The 22,700-nt window shown below is 43.6% G+C and overlaps 1 protein-coding gene across 1 annotated transcript in view; it reads left to right on the top strand.

Annotated features, from left to right (window-relative positions):
• The window catches only part of NOM1 (nucleolar protein with MIF4G domain 1), a 507,890-nt gene that overhangs the window by 214,094 nt on the left and 271,096 nt on the right, over nt 1-22,700 (top strand). The gene's annotated exons all lie outside the window — the stretch shown is intronic.

Below are 22,700 nucleotides of genomic sequence, written 5' to 3'. Positions count from 1 at the left end.
GCAGTGTGGCTCAAAAAAAAGGGAGAGCCTCCCAGATCCAAGGACAATCCAAAAAATCTGAATAGCTATTTGCCTTTTCAGTCCCTCCACTTCTGTCACTGGGTATTTTACAAGTCTCTCCCTCAGTCTAGGCCTCCATCTTCCCCTTGGTATCAGGTTATCCCAGACAAATGGGTTCCAACAGGGGGAAGAGATGGCAGTGATGGATCCTTTCCCCCTTTTCAGAGGATTCCTGATCATCCTGCACACCAGATATCCTGTTCCCCCATATTTTAGAGCAAATTTTAGACCAGGGGTTGATAGAATGTGGGCCCTCAGCTTAGATCAGCAAATATTTTTACTCAAAGATTTTTCTGGTGCCAAAGGAAGAGGGAACTTGGATACCAGTCCTTGAGTCCTTTCTGAATCATTTTGTCAAAATTCAGAGCATTATCCCTTCAAACCCTGTTACCTCATATACACTTCTGCTGCTTCATGTTGACTTTAGACCTAAAAGATGCTTATCACATTCCAGTCTGCAGGGAATTCAGGTGCTTAAAGATTATTTTTTGTTTGGCTCACATTATCATTTCTTTCTTAACCATGGGTCTTGCGTCAGGCATATTTACAAAGTAGCTGTCACCAGTGATTGCTTAATGCAGACTTAAAGGTATTCACATCTTTCCATATTTGGACAGTTGTCTTGCATTTGCAGGTAGTTTTTCCACTTGTCATGAAACACTTACTTAGTCTGGAATTTTAACTTAAATTGCAGAAATCATCTCTCATCCCTTCCCATGTACTATTTTCTTCTGGGATGTTTTCTAGATTTGTCTGTTGGACAAAGCAGAACAGTACAAGGACATATTTCTGAACTTTTCAGCCAGTCTCAGACTTCAACCAGGGAATTTCTCATAATTCTGGTTTCTTGGCTTCTGTGATTATCAAGATTCCCTTGCACTTCACATGAGAAGAATTTATTGATATCTCAGATTAGTCTGGACTCTGCATCAGTACCCTTTATCTTTTTAGATTCTGTTTCTAGGGTTTGTCAGAAGGGAGCTACTCTGGTGTGTGGACCAGCTATCTCTAAACCCAGGTCTGCCTTTCTCTCTTCATCCCCTCTCTATCATAAGACATGCTTCAGAAGGAATTTCAAATGGGGTAAATGTGCAAGGTCTGTGGAACTCCCAGGACAGACATAAGTACATAAATAACAGAGGTGTTGATAAGAATCCAAGTTTTAAAAGCCTTGACCATCTCTGATCTCCAAGACCTCTGCAAGTTATCATAGACAGTACAACAGTTATGTGTACGTAAATAAGGGGGTACCGGATCTTATCCCTTTTGCAGACTTGCTGTGATTGTGAGAGCAATGTAATGTGTTAATCGTAAAATATTGTATGATGCTTCCTCACTATATGTTGTGCTTGTCAAACTGATTTGTAATTGTACAGTAAAATCCCCATTATCCGAGACTCAAGCAACCAACAATCTCCAGCAACCGGCATTTGATTGGGTTGTATGCCAGCATACGAGCCGATCAAAAATCCCAAAGGGAAGCCTCTTCTGTTCAATGCAGAACAGCCTGCTGCTCTGCATTAAACAGAACAAACTCCACTTTGTGATTTTTGATTGGCTGTTATGCTGGTATACGAGCCAATCAAAAATCCCAAAGCACATCTCAAGCAACCGGCACATACACTTAACCGGCATCTACCAATCCCCATGGGTGCCGGTTAAGTGAGGTTGTACTGTAATTATAATTCTGTCTGCTGCAGTCATTGAACAAAGGATTACATCATGTCTTCTAACATAATTTTGACAAATGCAGAAAGTGCAAGTGCTGTTCACTGAAATTTCACTGACAGTGGAGCTTGCTTTCTTTCTCCACTGTTGTGCAACCTCGGAGTTGAGTTATATATAGACCAGGGGTTTGGAGGTATCCCCCATATGGGAGATGCAGAGGGGTTGCCCCCTGTCAAAAACAAAATTGTTTGTCAAAGGTGGTTTTGGTGCACATTTTTTGTATTTTTCCATTTACCAAAATTACTTTCAATGACTACATGAATCTATTTAGCAAATGATGTGTGCTCTTCCCAGTGATTAACAGAGGTGAAGGAAATGTCATTTTTAAAACTGGCACCATTACTTCCACATGAGCACAATGCTGTATGCTGTTTCAACACTGCTTCTACATCATCAGCATCCATGAAGGTACTGCATCTTAAATGCTGTTTACTTTCCTGTATTCATTCAGCAGAATGATGTATGATGCATGTGAAGTTGTTCTATCCCACTGTTCATTCTTACAGATGGGTTCGGAGCCAATCCTCTGCTTCGAATCGGCCAACTACAAAGCTCGAGGCTTCAGACAGCTCGAGGCCAAGTCCATATCCCATGATGTACCTTGAGTTACCTCAGATCTAGTTTGCTGCTGCAACAGATCGGAGGTTTCCTCACAGCTTGGGCCCGTATAGTTTTTCTTATATAGATATTTCCTGTATTTCACATCATATTTTTTATTACAGTTATATATTATATATTACCTAGCTCTTTATAGCATTTCAAGGCTGTTTTTTTTTTGTTACGCCTTTACTATCTCCCTTCCCTTTCTGGTGTGCCTTTTTGGTGCAATAGAAGTAATTATTAGTGATAGTAGTTAGGATTTATACAGCCCGTTTTGTTTTAGGGCTAACTACTGTTTAAGATAGTAGTGTGCTTTTTCAATTCTTATAATTAGACTCTTTTGTCTTTATAGAGCCTGAGTGTTTTAAGGGCTAATTACAGTTCAATACTTGTGTGAAGTTGATGTTCTTCGTGTTTCACTGTTGCAGTCCATTACATTTGGGTTATCTGCTTGCAGATAGCCCTCAGTTGGCCTGATTAACAAAGTCTTGGGTCCTGCGTCAGTTGCTGTCCCTTCCTCCATGATGTCAGGTAGTCCGGGGTATAAAACATGCAGCCAACACCATTACATCAGTCTTTCTTGCCATGTGGTGCCTGAAGCAGAAGCAGTTTGCAAGTGCCGGTCGGCCGACTCCTGAAATTTTCGTTTTCGAGTTTCAGAACCGAAGTCTTCAACTAAAGCTAAGTACACCGTTGGGGAAACTTTTTCTTGCTCCTCACCGATGCCAGTAAAGTTAATAATTGCATTACTTGTGGAAAGCAAATACTTCATAAAGATTTTTATTCGTACTGTATTCCTTGCCTAGGCCCTGACCACGACGTACCTTGCTGTCGGTTTTGTGCTTTATTTAATCAGCGCACTATCCGTCGTCGGTATATTTTCACCTCTAAATATTTCTGTTCTTGGTTTAATTATCCAGAAATGTCGGTTGGCCATCCGACTACCGGGATTCCAAAAAAATGCAAAGAAAAAGACAGAGACAGGCCGCCGAGGTCCAAAACTGCTGATGACGCTTCTCCTAAGCCAGTCGCCAGTTCACCGGTACTCAGTGAGGCGCTTTCTCAGCCTCTGATACCTGCTACTTCTGATTTGCAGGCCTCTACTGAGACCCATTCGGAGTCCGGTGTACCGCGAGATGCTTCAACTATGGAATCTGCGGATGTCTCTACCTTGGATTGGTCCGAAGCCGCTGTGCAGGCACCGGCTTCTGAGGGTGTATTCAGGTCTACGGACTTGCATATTAAAACAACGCCTCCTTTACTTAGGCCTAAATCTTGATCCATGCCTAAAAAACTGATGCCCAGGCCACATGCTCAGGCCTCTATGCCTAAAAAACTGACGATAAGAATGGCTGAAGATTTAATAACTCTAATCGGGGGTAGCCAACCCCCCCACCTTTCTAAGAGGCCTAGGACTGAAGTTGTTTATGACTCTTCTGATCAGGATTCTGTTTTTCCTGATTGTTCTGATTTGGATTTGCCCTTATCTACTTATGAGGATTCTGATGCAGAGGACTCCATTCCCTCTGCTTCCCCTCCAGAGGATGTTTCTTTTGAGGAAACCTTGCATACTCTAAGGGAGCATTTCCACTGGGAAAGCCAGGATTTTTCTGATTCAAAAAAGAGGCTTAGGGATTTCTTGCTCCTACCTCAGCATAGGCCTTTAGCTATTCCTCCTGTACTAGACATTGTCGATGATGCTTTTTCGGAATCTAGTTTGGCCCCTGATTCCTTGCCTCCTGCTCCCAGAGAACCTGACAGATACTACAGGGTCCCTGAGTCGCACAAGTTCCTTTTTAAAAATCCTATTGTGGATCCAGAGACTATTTCATAGGGGCCCAAGGGCATTAAGGCTTCTACTTCTAAAAATCCTACCGCTTCTGATAGAGACTCCAGGGCGCTGGATAGGTGGGGTAAGAAGGTCTACACTTCGGCAACCTTGGCCATTAGGGCTTTAAACTGCTAGTTTCACATGTTAAAGTGTCGGCAACATGTCTCTGGATTGCTTAAACAGAAAATGATGTTGATTCCTGACTGTGTGGAAAATAAAGAATTACAGGATTTAATGCATTCTGCTGAACAAGTTGGAAAACATACTTTGCAATGTGGTTTTGATTCATTAGAGGCCTCTCGCAGGGCTGCTGTTACTGGGTCTGTTCTCAGAAGGCATGCTTGGCTAAAGGAGCAATCCTTTGCTTGATCATGTTAAAGCTAAATTGTTGGATGCTCCCTTAAATCAGGACCGCCTGTTTGGCAGCAAGGCTGAGGAAGTTCTTAAAAAGATTGAAGATAAATCTAAATCTATGCAAACTGTTAAAGATTTCTTACAGGTTCAGCCTCCTATATTTAGTAGGCACTGGCCCTCTAAGAATTGGTCCTTTCCAGCCCTTTCCAGGTCTTCTCAAGCCAAACCCAGACACAGCAAAAGCCCCAGGTTTCAGTCCCAGGGGACACACAGGACTAAGCAGTGAGGGGCCTCCACTTCCAAATCTAGGAGTAATAAGACTCCTCCCTATGGTAAACTGTCTCAATGACTTCCGTTTAAAATTTCCAAGCACTTATCAACTGACTGCCCCTTTGGGGGAAAGATTGCTCTTTATGCAAAGAACTGGGAACTCATTACCCAGGACAAATGGGTTTTAAATATAGTGTCCCAAGGATACAGATTTCACTTCCACACGTTGCCAACACCAAGCGGGTGGCCAGACCCTCCCCCAGATCAATGGGCAGAGGCCCAAAAACAAGTACTTTCTCTCTTAAGCATTGGGGGCTATTCAACTGGTACCGGAAAAGGGACTAGGTTTCTACTCTAGACTTTTCCTGGTACCCATAAAAGACGATTCATGGCATCCTATCCTGGACCTGTCTACTCTAAACACCTTTTTTGAGATTCCAAAATTCAAGATGCTGATTCTTCACTAATTACTTCCTATGCTAGGCAAAGATGCCTGGTTGGCAACACTAGAGTTAAAAGAAGCATACCTGCACATCCCAATCAGGGAATCTTGCAGAAGATACCTACGCTTCAAAGCAGGCTACACTCACTTTCGGTTCTCTGCACTGCCCTTTGGCTTATCTACTGCGCCCAGGGTATTCACAAAGTGCCTAGCTCCAGTTATTGCATTTTGCAGGCAAAGAAATATTCAAATATACCCATACCTGGACGATTGTCTAATTCAGGCAGAAAGCCAGAACATACTTTTGAATCATTTGGCCTTTGTACAAAGGGTTCTAACTTGTCTGGGGTACACCATATACGAAAAGAAATCACAACTAGTACCTTGTCAGCAAATAATATTCCTGGGAGCAAGCTGAATACAACTTCCCAGATGGCTTACCTCACGCCAGAGAAACAAATTCATTTGGCAACCTACTTCAGACAAATGGCCACAAAAGCCCTGCTATCTGCAAGACAAATACTGCAAGCCTTGGGGCTCATGGCCTCCTGCATTCTTCTAATTGCATATGCAAGACTGCATATGAGGAAACTACAGTGGTATCTAAAAAGCCTATGGTGTCAGCTTTCTCAGGATCTAGAAGCAATGATTCCTATCATACCTTGCCTACGCCTAGAATTCCTTTGGTGGGCAGAGGCCTGCCACCAAAACACTGGACTACCTTTCACACCTCCCCCTTCCGCCCAAACCCTAACAGACGCATCAGACTATGTATGGGGGGCTCACCTGGCAGGAAAGTGCATTCAGGGCAAATGGAACCCAAGTCAAATGCACCTGCATATCAATCAAAAAGAAATGTTAGCTGTACAGAATGCTCTGACAGCCTTCAAGGACCACATTCTTCCAGGAAAAGTTATGGTAAAAACGGACGACACCACTGTTATGTGGTACATAAGCAGGGGGGGTAAACATTCTTACCCCCTCTGCAGACTAGCCATGGCATTGTGGAGCACAGCCTTGAGCTACCAAGTGCTCCTACAAGCTCAGTTCCTGCCAGGAAAATTAAATGCACTGGCAGATGGACTAAACAGAAACCTCATGGACCCACACAAGTGGAAACTGGAACCAAGGATTTTCAACATGTTGACAAGCAGATGGGGGAGCTCAGATATAGACCTGTTTGCTTCTCCCCAGAACTACCAATTGGACAAATTTTGCACAAGGACTCCCCACAAGCAAGTCTGGAAAGTGGATGCTCTGTTCTTCAGCTGGAAAAACCTACCAGTCTATGCCTTCCCCCCTCTGCCTCTGCTTTCCAAAGTGCTACTAAAAATCAAACAGGACAAACCAAAGACTATTTTGATTGCTCCAGACTGGCCACGCCAACACTGGTACCCCCTCCTGTGCAGTGTGTCATGGTTATCACCATGGCACCTGCTTCAGACTCCTTCCCTGTTGTCTCGGCAGGAGAACCAGATTCTGCACCCTCAGCTTCTAACACTGAACCTTGCAGCCTGTCTAATTACATAATCTCTCCTTTACCATCCCTCAGTAAACCTGTGATGGATATCATTTTAGAGGCCTAGTACTAGAAAATCTTATGCTGAAAAATGGAAAAGATTCTGTGCCTAGAGCCAATCTCAAGGGATGAACACAGCAGCGCCCAATTTACCTCCGATTTTACAGTACTTAACTGAGATGCTTCACAAGGGCCTGTCTTTCCTCCATTAAAATCCACGCCTCAGCCATTTCAGCTCAGTATAACACAGAACCTCCCCTCTTCTCTCATCCACTGCTCAAGCAGTTCCTCAGAGGGGCCAACAATTTGAGACCACCCAGGAGAGCTCCAACCCCAGCCTGGGACCTTAACTTTGTTTTGGAGAAACTCACTCTACCTCCTTTCGAGCCAGCTGCTACTGCAGACTTAAAATTTCTTTCTTGGAAACAGCTTTCCTTTTAGCAATCACTTCAGCTAGAAGGGTATCTGAATTACAGGCCCTTATGGCATTGGAGCCTTTCATCATCTTTCATGCAGACAGGGTGTCCCTCAAAACCAATCCATCCTTCATGCCCAAGGTGGTATCCATTGTGGCTCTTAATCAATCCATTCATTTGCCAACCTTCTTTCCTAGTCCACAGAACAAAGGGGAATGGATACTGCATTCCTTAGATGTGCACAGACAACTTAGATTCTACTTGAACAGGACTAAACCTCAAAGGAAATCTGAACAACTGCTGGTGGCATTTGCTGCGGGGGCAGCAGGGAAGGCTATTTCAGAGCAAACCATTTTTAAATGGATAGGCCATTGCATTCATTTCTGCTATAAGCACCATGGAAAACCTATCCCCCAGGGGATCAGACCTCACTCCACCAGGGCTACATGTACCGCTACAACCTTTCACAGAGGCGTCCCTACAAGGGACATCCTACAAGCTGCTACCTGGAGTTCTGTACATACTTTCACCAAGCATTATCATTTGCCAATTTTCTCTAAATCCAAAGCTGGCTTTGCCACTCCAGTCTTGCAGGGCCTTATAGCTGGTCCTAATGCTATCTAAATTCCTCCTCCCAACCATAGCTTTGGGAATCTACCCAAATGTAATGACTGCAACAGTGAAACACGAAGAACATAGTACAGTTGTGTACACTTACCATTAATGTAGATGTTCGATAGTATTCACTGTTGCAGTCCTGGCTACCCTCCCTCCAGCCCCCTAACTTCTTTTGGCTGTACCTCTACTTTCCTTTACTATGCTTAAAAGCCTTTTTGGTGTATTTGCTTTTTTATTGGAGGTATATCATTGTAGTTTTATATTTAATTGGTTCCCATTAGGGGGGCATCTGACATCTGGGGCAAGAAAAACTGATGTAGTGGCATCTGCTGCATGTTTTATACCCCTGACGACCTGACATAATGGAAGAAGGGACAGTAACCGATGCAGGACCCAAGACTTTGTTAATCAGGCCGACTGAGGGCTACCTGCAAGCAGATAACCCAAATGTAAAGACTGCAACAGTGAATACACTCAAACATCTACATTTATGGTAAGTGTACACAACTGTACTTTGTACCTGCCATTCTTTTAGTAGCAGGGTCCTGCATGAAAGAAAAAGGAAGCTGATTGATAGAGGACTTGTAAAATCATCTTTTCAGGAAGCTTTGGGTGACCATGATAAAGCTGGCAAATCCCTGAAATCTTCTACGTCCTCTAAGTGTTCTTTGTTGGAGCATAGTTTTTCGGATCTGACATCTAAAAAGACATTGACGTCAACTCCACAGTCTTCTTAGCTGAGCGTCTTAACTTTTCTGAGACGGTCCCCAGCTCTGGAACTGGTCTCCGAAGTACTTAAGTCACCGACTTTACAGTCATTGGCACCCTCATAGGTTCATAGGTAGGTACTAGGCTATTGGCCGTAGGGCATAATTAAGCCCAGCTAAACTGTTTCGGCTTGCGCCATCCCAAGTGGTTTAGTTACCCGTACCTCTGTCGAGCAGAGCCACAGAAGTGATTCTCTGGGTGAATTTCCTGTTCCCCATCCATTCATCAAGATTCTTCTTGAAGAGCACTAATGAGGAGTTCTACCCCACATATATGGGGACCTTATTCCAGAGCAAGGGGAGTCTCTGGGACACGAATCTATCCCTCCAACAAGTCCTGTTTATTGTTGAGGTCAGGTTTAGGTCCCCTAGAGTATGTAGATCGGGTAGATTGGGTTTTCCTTAGGTGGAGCATCTCTAGCAATTCTGGGTTAGACATAGCCTTGTATGTCAGACAGAAATCACCTCTGAGCAGCCGGTATGCAACAGAGTACAGTTGAATTTTCTTAACCTGGTAGCATAGGACATATGTTTTAGGCCCATTATCCTCTTGGTGAGGTATTTTTGAGGCCTCTCCAGTTGTTGCATCCCGAATGGAGCATTGTACTCAATAATGGGTCTAGTGAGTGATGAGTAGAGGGGGACAATAACTTCCTTTTAGATGCAAACCCCTTTGTGATGAGGTGGGCCATGTAGAAGGATTTTCTTACCATTTTAGCGATGTGGTTATTGAAGGAGAGGTTACTGTCCATCTGGGTTTTCGGTCTCTTATCACACACTGTGTTAAGTGAGCTACCATCTATGTGGTAATTTGTAGGTACTTGTTTTTTCCCAAAGGGGATGACAGTGCACTTTTTGGCATTTAGCTTGAGGCCATGATTTTGGTACCATGTATCTATTTCAGTGAGCCCCTTTTGAAGGATATCTACGTCAGCAGGAGTCTCAGTTATGGCACCCAGTTTGCAGTCGTCTCCAACTTTGTTAACCATAGTCCCTCTGTGTTTGTTTGTACCTCGGAGAAGTTAATACCAAACAGGAGAGATCCCAAGACTGAGCCCTGGGTTACTCCACTTGTCACAGGTTTGGAGTTGGACCTAGTTCCTATTTTCACTGTATGGTCTGTGAGCCAGTTAGCATCCCATCTTATGATGTAGGGGTTTATATTTAGATTAGTGAGTTTGTCTATAATTCCCAAGTAGGGAATAGTAACAAAGGCTTTTGCAAGGTCAAGGTATGCTGTGTGGACCACCTTTCCCTCATCGATTGCTTTGGTGATTGTCTCTAAGAAGTCAACCAGGTTTAGGAGACATGACCTGCCTTTTTCGAAACCAAACTGGGAAGGGTCTAGGGTTTGTAGGTTCCCAGTGTTGTTTGAGTTCCATGATGATGCGCTCCATGGCCTTACAGACTAGGGTCATCAGGCTTATGGGGCAATAGTTTCTGGGGTCGGTGGTGGCTCCTCCTTTGTGAAGCAGGACAACCTTGGCTGTGCGCCACTGAGTGGGCACGTAGCCTGAGGAGAGGCTGTGGTTGAACATGGTATTCAGGTGAGGTATTAGTTTGTTTTGGAGTTCATGTATCATGCAGCCTGGGATGCTGTCTGGTCTGATGGATGCTGTGTTTTTTGCTTTAGAAATTGCCGTTTTCACCTGGGTGTCCTTAATTATGGGGGCAGCGCAATCTTCTGGTATAGATATGGGTCCTTTAGGAGGTGAGGATGGGGTAAAGTTTGCACTGAATCTATCTGCCAGTATATTGGCAATATCAGTTGGCTCCATGAATTTTGAATCATTATGCTGTAGCTCAGAGCGTATCTGAGAGTTGCCATTTAGGTTCTTGACATAGCCAAAAAATGCTTTGTGGTTGTCTTTGGTGTCCGTTGCGATTTTTCTTTCAAAGCTCACCTTTGAGGATTTTATAAAGGAGCTTAGCTTTTTGCTAAGACTGGTCAGGGTGCTCCTCCATTCCTGGGTTTTTACTCTTTTTTTTGTAATAATTTCTTCCTTCTGTTATAGAGCTTGTTTATGGCTGGGGTCCACCAGACTGGTTTCCTTTTTTTGGAGGAATTGGTCTTGGTTTTGTTTGGAATAGCACGGTCTATGCACTCATGTAAGTGCTCGTTAGAGTGCTTTTGTGTAGGCTACAGCAGAGTCAAGCAAGTTGTCATTCTGCATGGGGGTGATGAAATTTGCCACCTCCGTTTTAAGCAGCATAAAGTTTGCTTTGGAGAAGCTTTTCACTGTGGTTTCTTTGGGGGGGGGGTGGTATGTGTATATTGAGGGTGATGAGTTTGTGGTCTGATCTATCCAACAAGGGATTTACCTCAGGTGTGGAGCACTTGCCCCCCATGTTGGTGATGACCAGGTCCAGTATTTTGTTGCCCCTTATAGGGGTGTTGATAAGCTGGTCCAGGGCATTTGAGTTAATATAATCCAGGAAGCACTGAGCAAAGGTATTAGTGCTTGAGTAGTTTTCCCAGTTGATGTTTGGGTAATTGAAATCACTCAGTATTAGGGTGTTTGGTTGGACCCTTGTGTTTTTCAGTACCTCGAGGAATGAGGAGTGGGGGTTTTGGGGCAGGGATGGTGATCTGTAGCAAGCTACAATCTGGATTGCAGTTTTGCCCATTGTCAGTTGCACTTGGATGATCTCTGAGGCATCATACTTTGCAACTAGTCTGGAGGTGTGGTTACCCTTCATGAATATGGATACGCCTCCTCCCTTGGTGTTTCGGTCCAGGTTTTGTGGCCGAAATGTGTGGTAGGAGTTGTAGCCTGGAATCGCTGGGGTGCTCTCTTGAGCCCTGAACCAGGTCTCGAGTGAGTGTATTTTGAAGTTTAAACTCCTGACGTTGAGCAGCATTACCCTCAGTCCTCGATAAGCCTATCTGATTTGGATGTAAATCATGTGGTGCAGAAGTTTTTACAGGCACTGGTGTTTGTAAAATTATCAGCTCTGACCCAAGTGGTTTCGGAACTGAAAACTGTTCTTCCATCTTCTTCTTTTCCTCCTTCGAGCCATACCAGTCCTTCAGAGCCGGAGTAGTTGGAGCTGATGATTGTGGAGCCTTTAGAACCGACACCTGCTCCAGTGCCATCGGTTCCGATTACTCGGACCTCCTCGGAGCTCATTGAGGAGTCTAGGAGCTGTCACTCACCGGTCGGGTCTGGGGAGGATAGTCGCACCAATCTTTCGGTTCCAACTTTACCTCTTGGGGCCTTGGCTCGGATGAGTTCGGCTCCTATCTCTGGATCGGAGCCCACTGTTTCAGTGCCGAGGGAATCATCTGTTTCTTCGGATCCAGGGGTTCCTTCCCACTGGAGCAGGGGTGCTTTTGAAGCTATGAGGGGAGTAATGTCCCCCAAGACATCCACAACTTCAGGGCCATCTACCTCTTCCCTAAAAGTTCCTGTGTCTACTTCTGCCTCACAGATCCCTTTGAAGCGTAGAGACCTTGAGCTTCAGGAAGCCCCATTGGGTGGTCCCTGCTCTTCCGAGACCTCACCAGATGCTCCCACTGATGAGGTTTCCAGGAAGAGAATTTGCAAGAGGAAGCATCTAGACTCCCTGCAGGAATCTATCACATCTGACATCGACTTGGATGAATCAGAAGGGTCCCCACAGTCACCTTCTGAAGATATCTCATTTGCAGATATCTTGGAAATCCTGAAGCAGAGGGGTGGCTACAAGGCTACCAACCCTACTCAGGATGAGTCGGTCCTCCTGAAAACTTTAGCCCTCCACCTTTTTGGTGTCTCCGCCCTTCGATGAGCTTGTGGAGCTGGTCTTACAAAGGGCGTGAGAGTCTCCGGACACCATGGAGCCTGTCCATAGGAGGCCCAATAAATTTATTTCTGCCCCTCATGATGAGACTTTTCTCACAAAGGGAGTGCCTGTTGATGCCATGGTGGTGGCAGCAGCCACCAAACAGGAGATGTTGAAAACTTCTTCCTCTGTCCATCCTCCTAACAGAGACTTTAGGATCATGGATAGATATGGGAAGCACATGTTTAGTTCAGTGACTTCTGCTATGCGTTCACTGAACTACCTCACACATTTCACAAGACTGCAAAGAGACCTCCTAAAAGAGCTTGGGGATACTCTACAGGGTATGGTAGCTGAGGGAGCCACAGACAAGGTTGCTTCTCAGCTTGCTACCCTTAATTCCATAGTGAACTCTTCCATGCATCTGATTTCATATGCAGCTGATGGAACGGGTACGGCAGCAGGTACTGGAATTGCTCTTAGGAGACACTCCTGGATGCACTTATGTTCCTTTGTGGAACCCTTTAAGTCATCCTTTGTCAACACCCCTTTTGATGGCTCTTCTTTTTTCGGGCCCAAAGTTAAGGAAACTCTGACCAGGTGTGAGCAGGAAGGAAAGATTCTGTCATCAGAGTCCGTTTTTCCACCCCTACTAGACCCTACCCCAAGGTCAAAAGGGAGGAAAGATGTTCCGAAAAGCCCAAGGAACCTTTCTGGATACACGTGGTGAACCCCCCTCCAGGGGCAGAGTAGGGGGCAATAATGACAGACGCTGCCCTCATGGCAGAGGGGGTCTACAAAATCAGGGCGACAGAGACCAGTTTTTTGGGAAGCCCCACCAGCACTCCTGAAAGGAGGCCCGATTGTCCTAATCTGGAGGCAGTTGCGGGTCGCTTATCTTTGTATCCAGATGCCTGGCTAAAAATAGCAAACGAAAACTGGGTACAAAGCATAATTTACAGAGGATATTTTATTCCCTTCGCCACTCCTCCCACCTTGATAACAAAAATCCTGGACGTTCCACCCAGTTACAGGGAATAGGCAACAGTAGAGGTCCAAAGGTTGCTATAAAAAGAGTCATCCAACCAGTCCCAGCAGACCAGCTAGAATCCAGAACTTACTCAAGATTCTTTTTAGTTCCAAAAAAGAGAGGGGACTGGAGACCTATTTTGGACCTCAGCAGACTAAACAGTTCTGTCAAGAAAGAGAAGTTCCGGATGGTCACGCTACAGTTGATACTTTCCTTCTTAGGGAAAGACAACTGGATGTGCTCGAAAGATTTTCAGGATGCGTACTACCACATAAAAATGGCCAGACCATCCAGGGATCATCTGCACTTCCAGCTGGAAGCCAATCACTACCAGTTTCGAGCCCTGCCCTTTGGTCTCACTACAACCCCTGAGTGTTCACCAAATGTATGGCAGTGGTCACGGCTCACTTGAGGCGTTTGGGATTCCAGGTGTTTCCGTACCTAGACGATTGGCTCCTCTCCGCCACCACCAGGCATCAGCTTATTCAAGCCAGGGACACCACAGTTGCTCTTTGCAATCAACTCGGGATTACCATAAACTCAGAAAAATCTGCCTTGTCGCTATCACAACATATCGTTTTTATCGGAGCAGATTTGGACACCACCACCACCACTTTAAAACTTCCTTTAGAAAGGATATCAATACTTAGTCAGCAAATTCTGAATGTCATTTTTCAGAGACAAAGTGCCAGCCTCAGAAGTGCTAAAATTGTTTGGTATGATGGTAACTGCAGTAATAACAATTCCATTGGGTCGTATGCACATGCGGATTCTACAGTCGCTTCTGTTCATGCAGTGGTCTTATCAAGAGCTCCCAGTGTCACATCTCATTGTTCTAACAAACGCATGCAAAAAGGATCTTCAGTGGTGGTTGACCTCTCTCCAAGTAATGATAGGTTGTTGATAGGTTGTCGTTTTATCCTACCCTCACCATCAGCCACGGTGACCACAGACGCTTCCCTGATCGGGGGGGGGGGGCATTTTCAGGGAAGAACAGCCCAAGGCGCATGGACCGAACAAGAGACATCTGCATATCAATGTCCTGGAGAGTAGAGCGGTACTGTTGGCATTGCAGTACTTTCAGGACTCTCTCCCTTTGGGGACAATTGTGATTCAGACAGACAACATGTTGGTGGTCTGGTACTTGAACAAGGAGGAACCAGGTCCTATCCTCTTTGTTGAGAGGCCCTAAGAATATGACAGTGGGCTACATTCACCCAGCGCTTTCTTATAACGACGCACATCCTGAGGAAATCCAGTGTGATTGCAGACAAACTGAGCAGGGCAATTTTGTTGCCTCAAGAGTGGTCCCTCAAAAAAGAAATAGCGGAAAGAGTATTCCACAAATGGGGCCAGCCTTGCTGCGATCTCTTTGCATCCCCCGTGAGCACAAAATGCAGAAGCTACTTTGCCCCCATTCCCCCTCCGGGAGATTCCCCAGGGGACGCAGTCGGACACGATTGGCCTCTGGATCTCCTTTATGCATTCCCCTGATACCCAAAGTACTGCAGAAAGCCAAAGCTTTGGGAAGGAACATCATTCTAATAGCCCCTCATTGGCCTCATCAGATTTGGTTCCCCTTCCTTTGACCTTATCTGTTGGAAGAGCCTTGGATTCTGGACCCAGTTCCGGACCTTTTGATGCACTCATTGGGGGCTTTTCATCCCTCCTTTCAGTCCCTAAAATTGACAGCTTAGTTGCTCCAATTCCCAACATAGCCAAGTTCCGTAACCTCTCAAACGAAACACAGCATATCTTAATACCTTCTCATAAATCCTCTGCTAGGATGTTGTATCTCAGCAAATGGAAGAGATTTTTCATATGGGCTTCTCGGAATAACATTGACCCTTACAAATCCTCTATTTCCTCTATATTAGAATTTTTGACTATGCTTTTCAACAAAGGAGTGGCGGCAGCTACAGTTCGTGTGCAGCTTGCTGCCATCTCTAATTTTCATCTTGGTACTGAAGGCTTTAACGTAATGTCACACAAGCTATCCACAGCCTTTCTCAAAGGGATTTTCCATCTTAGACAACCAGTTAAATCCCCTTATACCCTCTGGAACCTAAATGTTATGCTCTCACGCATTATTCTCCCACCGTTTGAGCCAGTTTCTTCATGCGATTTGAAATTTTTGTCTTGGAAGACTGTCTTTTTAGTAGCCATCACGTCTGCTCGAAGAGTCTCATAACTACATGCCTTGTCCATTAAACCTCCATATTTGTTTTTTTTATGCTGACAGAGTTTCACTACAAACAAATTCTTCATTCTTACCTAAAGTTTGTACTGAAGCTAACCTTAACCAAACTATAGATTTACCAGTGTTTTTCCTTAAACACACCAACAATTTGGAGTATATGCTGCACAAACTTGATGTTCACAGACAACTCAGATTTTACCTAGATAGAACCAAAGAATTCAGAAGATCTGAACAACTTTTTGTTTCCTTTTCAGATTCTAGAAAAGGTATGCCTGTGGCAAAAACAACTCTATCAAAATGGTTATCTATGTGACGCCTGTGCCCTGGCCCAGCAATCATGGAGCCTCAATCTTCACCACTAACACCAGAGAAGGCGTCTTGTATATGAAGAAAGGATAACAAATACACACAGTAAAGTGCAATTTCCTTTAAGAGCACACAGAGGTCATAGTCAGTCTGGGGCTGGTCATTCCCTTGCTCTCCAGGTCCCCAGTAAGACTCCCCACTGGCACAGCTATATGGTCCAAATCTCAGCTTATCTGGGCAAGCTAAAACCTCCAGCATCCTCTCTGTCCAACCAGTGCTTCGTGTCCCTGCCCAAGTAGCTGACACACACTTTGAGTTAAGAGTTTATACAACCACACAGACACTCCTGGGAAAGGCTGGCACAGGTTCTCCCTCTGTGCCCCTGTTACCCAGACTATATGGTAGTACCACCTGCCACCACCCAGCTAATACTTTTCAGCTACTCAAAGGCCCTTAAAAGGGTGTCCAGTTATTACTGTGCAATATTATTATCCAGTTGGTAGTATACTACCAACTGGATAATAATATTGCACAGTAATAACTAAACAGTCAAGGCTTATTGGAGTGACTTGGTACAGTAGTCACTATAAATATGCAATGTACTCTACAGCTTAAATTATCTGTAAACAAAATAGCCACAGTTGAAAAGTTTTAAAATATTTAGTAATAATAAATAAAAATGCAAGACAATACTTCTTACTACACAGTGCTAGTCAAGAGTTCAGAGTTCACAGAGAAATACTTAAAATAATTCAGTAGTACAGTTCTTTCTGACATCACAGAAAAACAGTCTAATCTTTCTAGTTCCTAGCTATTTCTAAAAGAAAATACAAGTCTAAGATAAACTTACATAAGAGCAAGACAGTGCCGAGTTGCATGGTCAAGACAAAAATGCTTCATAATCTCTGGTTCTCTCTGTTTAAATTGAAATTGGCAGTTCTGATTCATATTACATCATTCTTCACACTTTCCTGGGGTTCCCAGGCTACACATTACATCATTATTCACACTTCCCAAGCTAACAGAAACTGCATTTACATTCTTAACATCTCCTTTTGTTATCTTGCAGCTGGTCAGGAAGCAGAGCAATAAAAATATATTTGCATGTTTAAATCTAGCAATTTAAGTCTTGATTAAAACAATAGAAAGAATTTCTTCATCTAGCCAGGCTGGAGCCGACTTTAGATCAAAGGGTCACAACATGCTTTACTTGGTCAGTTTCTGTCAGCAGTGTACTGTTGTTACTTTTTTTCACTTCCACATCTAATTCATTTAAGACAACAAGCCTGTGTCTTACATTAATATTTACAAATTATAGATTTATATATAAAATTCTATCTGGCTAAGCTGGCAGCCTTCACAATCTGATTGTATCACCTTCACTTAGCTGCCAATTTATCTATACAACACAAATTTAAGGCTTGTTCAACCAGAGATATGTCCACATCTTCTGCATTTTCAGCTAGGCTACCAATAGTCAATATCTGTGCAGCAGCCACTTGGTCGAAGCCTCATACCTTCATCACTCATTACAAAGTCAATAGGGCCTCCAGGGAAGGGCCTCCTTTGGGTTCTACTGTCCTGAGAAGCATACTCCCGTGAGCCACCTGAAAAAGATGGTGCTTGGGATGCTACCCATCTGTAAGAATGAACAACTTCACATATAAAGAAGTTATGTACTCACCATAACATTCCATATGAGTTGTTCATCTTGCCTTCATTCTTACTTCCCACCCTCCTACCCTTCCAGGTTTTTTTTGAGGACCGAGATTCATGTTTTATCATGGTTGCTTTGTCTTTCCTACGGTTTTTACCTTAGAAAGTGACAGAATGGCATATGGTGGTGTTAGAGGCAGCAAACACGATCCTGAGGTAAATCAAGGTGCATCATGGGATATGGATTTGGCTTTGAGCTGTCTGAAGACATCGAGGTTTGTAGTTGGCCGACTCGGAGCTGAGGATCGGCTCCGAACCCATCTGTAAGAATGAAGGCGAGATGAACAACTCACATGGAACGTTATGGTGAGTACATAACTTCTGTATGATCAGCAGTACTTGAGAAGGTAGTTTAATTTTTAAATTGGTTGAAAAATGCGTTATGTTGATTCCCCATGATCAGTCACATTTGTGGAAGCAGTACATTTTTAAAATCGGTAATAAAAGGCTGTGTGTTATTTTCCTGTAATCAGCAGTGCTTTTGAATACAATTCAGTGTTTTAATCAGCTGCGAAATGCCGTAATTTGCTTTACTGTGTAGTGCTTGTGAAAGCAGTTTAATTTTTTGATCAGTAGCAAGGTGCTGTTCCAGGCTATCTTCAGCCCTGGTGAGAACATTGCAGTATTCTTAATCAACAGATTATTGTATGTTGTAATTAACAGTGGTTATTTAAAGCAATATATTTTTGTCAGTTTTAAGTTAGATGTGTTGCTTCCCTGCAGTCATATAGATAAAAGCACTTGTGAAAGTAATGTAACTCATTTTCGCAAAAGACAAATGCTTTGTTTATTCCCATTGATCACCAGTGCTTTAAAGCCATTTTTTATTTTGATTAAGGTGTACTATAAGCTACCTGCAGCAGTCATCTGCCAAAGTGCTGTAGGTTTCCCTACATTCATCAGTGCATGTTAAAATTAATGTAATTTTTTTTTAAAAAGCAGAATGTTATATGTTTCTTTTCCATGGTTGTTAGTCATCATTCTCTTTCGGCTTTTCCCGTTAGGGGTCGCCACAGCGGATCATCTCTTTCCATTTCTTCCTATCCTCTGCATCTTGCTCTGTCACACCAACCTCCTGCATGTCCTCTCTCACCACGTCCATAAACCTGATCTTAGGCCTTCCTCTATTCCTCTTACCCGGCAGCTCCATCCTTAGCATCTTTTTCCCAATATACCCATCATCCCTCCTCAGCACATGTCCAAACCAACGCAATCTCGTCTCTCTTGCTTTGTCTCCAAACTGTCCAACATGAGCTGACCCTCTAATATACTGATTCCTAATCCTATCCATCCTAGTCACACCGAGTGCAAATCTTAACATCTTTAACTCTGCCACATCCAGCTCTGACTCCTGCCTTTTTGTCAATGCCACTGTCTCCAACCCATATAACATAGCTGGTCTCACTACCCTCTTGTAGACCTTTCCTTTCACTCTTACTGGTACCAGTCTGTCACAAATCACTCCTGACACTCTTCTCCACCCATCCCACCCTGCCTGTACTCTCTTCTTCACCTCTCTTCCACATTCACCATTACTATGAACTGTTGATCCCAAGTACTTAAACTCGTCCACCTTTACCAACTCTACTCCCTGCATCCTCACCATTCCTCTACCCTCCCTGTCATTTACACACATATATTCTGTCTTAGCCCTGCTGACCTTCATTCCTCTGCTCTCTAGAGCATATCTCCACCTCTCCAGAGTCTCCTCAACCTTATTCCTACTCTCACTACAGATCACAATATCATCTGCAAACATCATAGTCCACGGGGCCTCCTGTCTGATCTCATCTGTCAACCTGTCCATCACCACTGCAAATAAGAAAGGACTCAGAGCTGATCCTTGATGTAATCCCACCTCCACCTTAAACGGATCTGTCACTCCCACTGCAGTACTCACCACTGTCACACTACCCTCGTATATATCCTGTACCACTCTTACGTACTTCTCTGCCACTCCCGACTTCCTCATACAATACCACAACTCTTCTCTAGGCACCTTGTCATATGCTTTCTCCAAGTCTACAAAGACACAATGCAACTCCTTCTGACCTTCTCTGTATTTCTCCAACAACACTCTCAGAGCAAACATTGCATCTGTAGTGCTCTTTCCTGGCATGAAACCATACTGCTGATCACTAATCATCACCTCCCTTCTTAACCTTGCTTCCACTACTCTTTCCCATAACTTCAAGCTGTGACTAATCAGTTTTATCCCTCTGTAGTTACTGCAGCTCTGCACATCACCCTTATTCTTAAAGATAGGCACCAAAACACTTTTTCTCCACTCCTCAGGCATCCTCTGACTTTCCAAAATTTCATTAAACAATCTAGTTAGAAATTCCACTGCCATTTCTCCTAAGCACCTCCATGCTTCCATTGGTATGTCATCTGGGCCAACAGCCTTTCCATTCTTCATCCTCTTCATAGCTGCCCTTACTTCCTCCTTGCTAATCTGTTTCACTTCCTGATTCACTATCCCCACATCATCCAACCTTCTCTCTCTCTCATTCTTTTCATTCATCAGCCTCTCAAAATACTCTTTCCATCTACTCAACGCACTCTCCTCTCTTGTGAGTACCTTTCCCTCACTATCCTTTATCACCCTTACTTGCTGCACATCTTTCCCAGCTCTGTCCCTCTGTCTAGCTAATCGGTACAGGTCCTTTTCTCCCTCTTTAGTGTCCAATCTCTCGTACAACTCTCCATATGCCTTATCCTTAGCTTTCTCCACCTCTCTCTTTGCCATGCGCCTCATCTCCTTATACTCATGTCTACTTTCTTCATCTCTTTGACAATCCCACTTCTTCTTCGCCAGCCTCTTCCTCTGTATACTCTCCTGTACTTCCTCATTCCACCACCAGGTCTCCTTGTCCTCCTTCCTCTGTCCAGATGTCACACCAAGCACCTTTCTAGCAGTCACCCTTACTAGTTCTGCTGTAGTTACCCAACTATTCGGTAACTCTCCACTGCCTCCCAGTGCCTGTCTTAACTCTTCCCTAAACTCCACTTCACAATCACCCTTTTTTAACTTCCACCATTTAATCCTTGGCACAGCTTTCACACTCCTCCTCCTCTTCTTGATCACCAACGTCATTCTACATACCACCATTCTATGCTGCTTAACTACACTTTCCCCTGCCACCACTTTACAGTCTCCAATCTCCTTCAGACTGGCTCTCCTACATAGGATATAATCCACCTGTGAGCATCTTCCTCCACTCTTGTACGTCACCCTATGCTTCTCCCTCTTCTTAAAATACGTATTCACCACAGCCATGTCCATCCTTTTCGCAAAATCCACAATCATCTGACCTTCTGCATTCCTCTCCTTAACACCATACCTACCCATCACTTCCTCATCCCCTCTGTTCACTTCACCAACATGCCCATTAAAGTCCGCTCCAATCACTAGTCTCTCACCCTTGGGTACACTCACCACAACTTCATCCAACTCGCTCCAAAATTTCTTCAAAATAAATTTTAATCAAGATTAAAATGCACTATATTGCCATCCTAAAGTCATTCAGCAAAATGCTTTATATTAACTTCCTGTGATCAGTAGTATTTGAGAACAATGTATTTATTTTTAATGAGCAGCAAATCCCTGCCCCCGAGGCATGAGCAGTGAATTTACTGACCTCCACCAGGACTTTAGCTCTGCCCCATGTTCCCCCACATCTGCATATTCCCCCCATCCTCCCAGGGAGAGGCAAGTGGGCAGTGTCCCTTCACTTCTGACTCCTTCAGAGCCCAGGGCCACTAGTTAAACCCCAGTCCCCAGGTTGCAGTTGGGAATCTGTCCCCTATGGCATGGAATGAAACTTAAAGATTAAGTGCAGGGTTTTACCACTTTTTCTGTAATTATGCTCTCATCATAATTCAAACCTTCGCAAGGACTCAGTGGGGGTAGCTAATTCTGGATGATGTCCGGTACAACAGCAGCTTCTCCTATATATATCAGACCTGGTGCTGCTGGGAGACAGGTCTGACATACATGTATAGCTGCATGGCCATGTCCATTACAAAATCAAATTCATAAGGTGATGTGAACTTTGTACTTGCATTCTACCAATCCAAGACAAGGGATGAGCTTACAAGGCCACTAATCCTCTAGTGAATTAAATCTGTTTTTAAAAACAGAACAGTGTGAACACTTTGATGGTTGGATCACACTACACTGAACAGTGCTTGTGCTTACTCCCAGTATAACTCTACTTGTCTATAAAACTCTGTACTACAGGTGGTCTTGCTTTCCACCAAGTACTGTCTGTAGCATCTAATCCCACATACAGGTGGAACTTCATCTTTGTAGAGAATTCCATTCAGTTCAATGAATATTTTTCATTCCAGCAGTATTCCAGTTATGTATGAAACACAGAGTTATACTTTACTGTATGCTTTCATTGCAGTGATTCACATAACTCTACTTTTCTTCCTGAGTGATCATGGTAGAAAACTATTTACTACAGTATTGTATTTGTGTTGTTATACTGTAGGCAAAACATTATACTCTTTATTGGGAAGCTTATCCTCTACAATTTTTCTTTTGTTAAAGTTTGAGTGCATTTATTTAGTTATTTTTTAATGTTATCTGATTGCTTTACTAGAGAAAACATTTTTTTTCTGTTGATGCAGTTGCACAGCTTAGAGAAAGGGGAATGGTGGGTTTCTTTTTTTTAATTTTTTATTTATTTATTTAACAATTTTATCTTCTTTATTCAACCTTTGAAGTAGTAAATGTAGAGACTGTGGTGTGGGGGCTCTACAGAGGTGATTGTTTTCTACTCTTATGCACTATTTAGCACAGCATGTTATTAATACTACAGTTCTGTGTGATTTGAGTATTATAGGTAGAATATTTTGTGCCTTGACTAAGGGAGAAATGATGCAACATAATGTATCCCATTTTTGAATGATTTCATGTAAAATAACTTCATGTAGTGGCAGTCTGTTTAGGCATAATTGTCCCTCAAAAAAAGTTAGGTCAGCTCTTCATTTTTGCGAAAGTAAGTTGAAACAGCCAGAAAGTGTTTTCAGAATGAAACAGTTAAATTCCAAAGCAACAATGATTCAGT

The sequence above is a fragment of the Protopterus annectens genome, chromosome 3.part0, assembly GCF_019279795.1.
Source record: "Protopterus annectens isolate FY-2018-M chromosome 3.part0, PAN1.0, whole genome shotgun sequence".
In the NCBI taxonomy this organism is placed as follows: Eukaryota; Metazoa; Chordata; order Ceratodontiformes; family Protopteridae; genus Protopterus; species Protopterus annectens.
The sequence above is the reverse complement of the archived record's forward strand: the minus strand, read 5'-3'. Positions and strand labels throughout refer to the sequence as shown.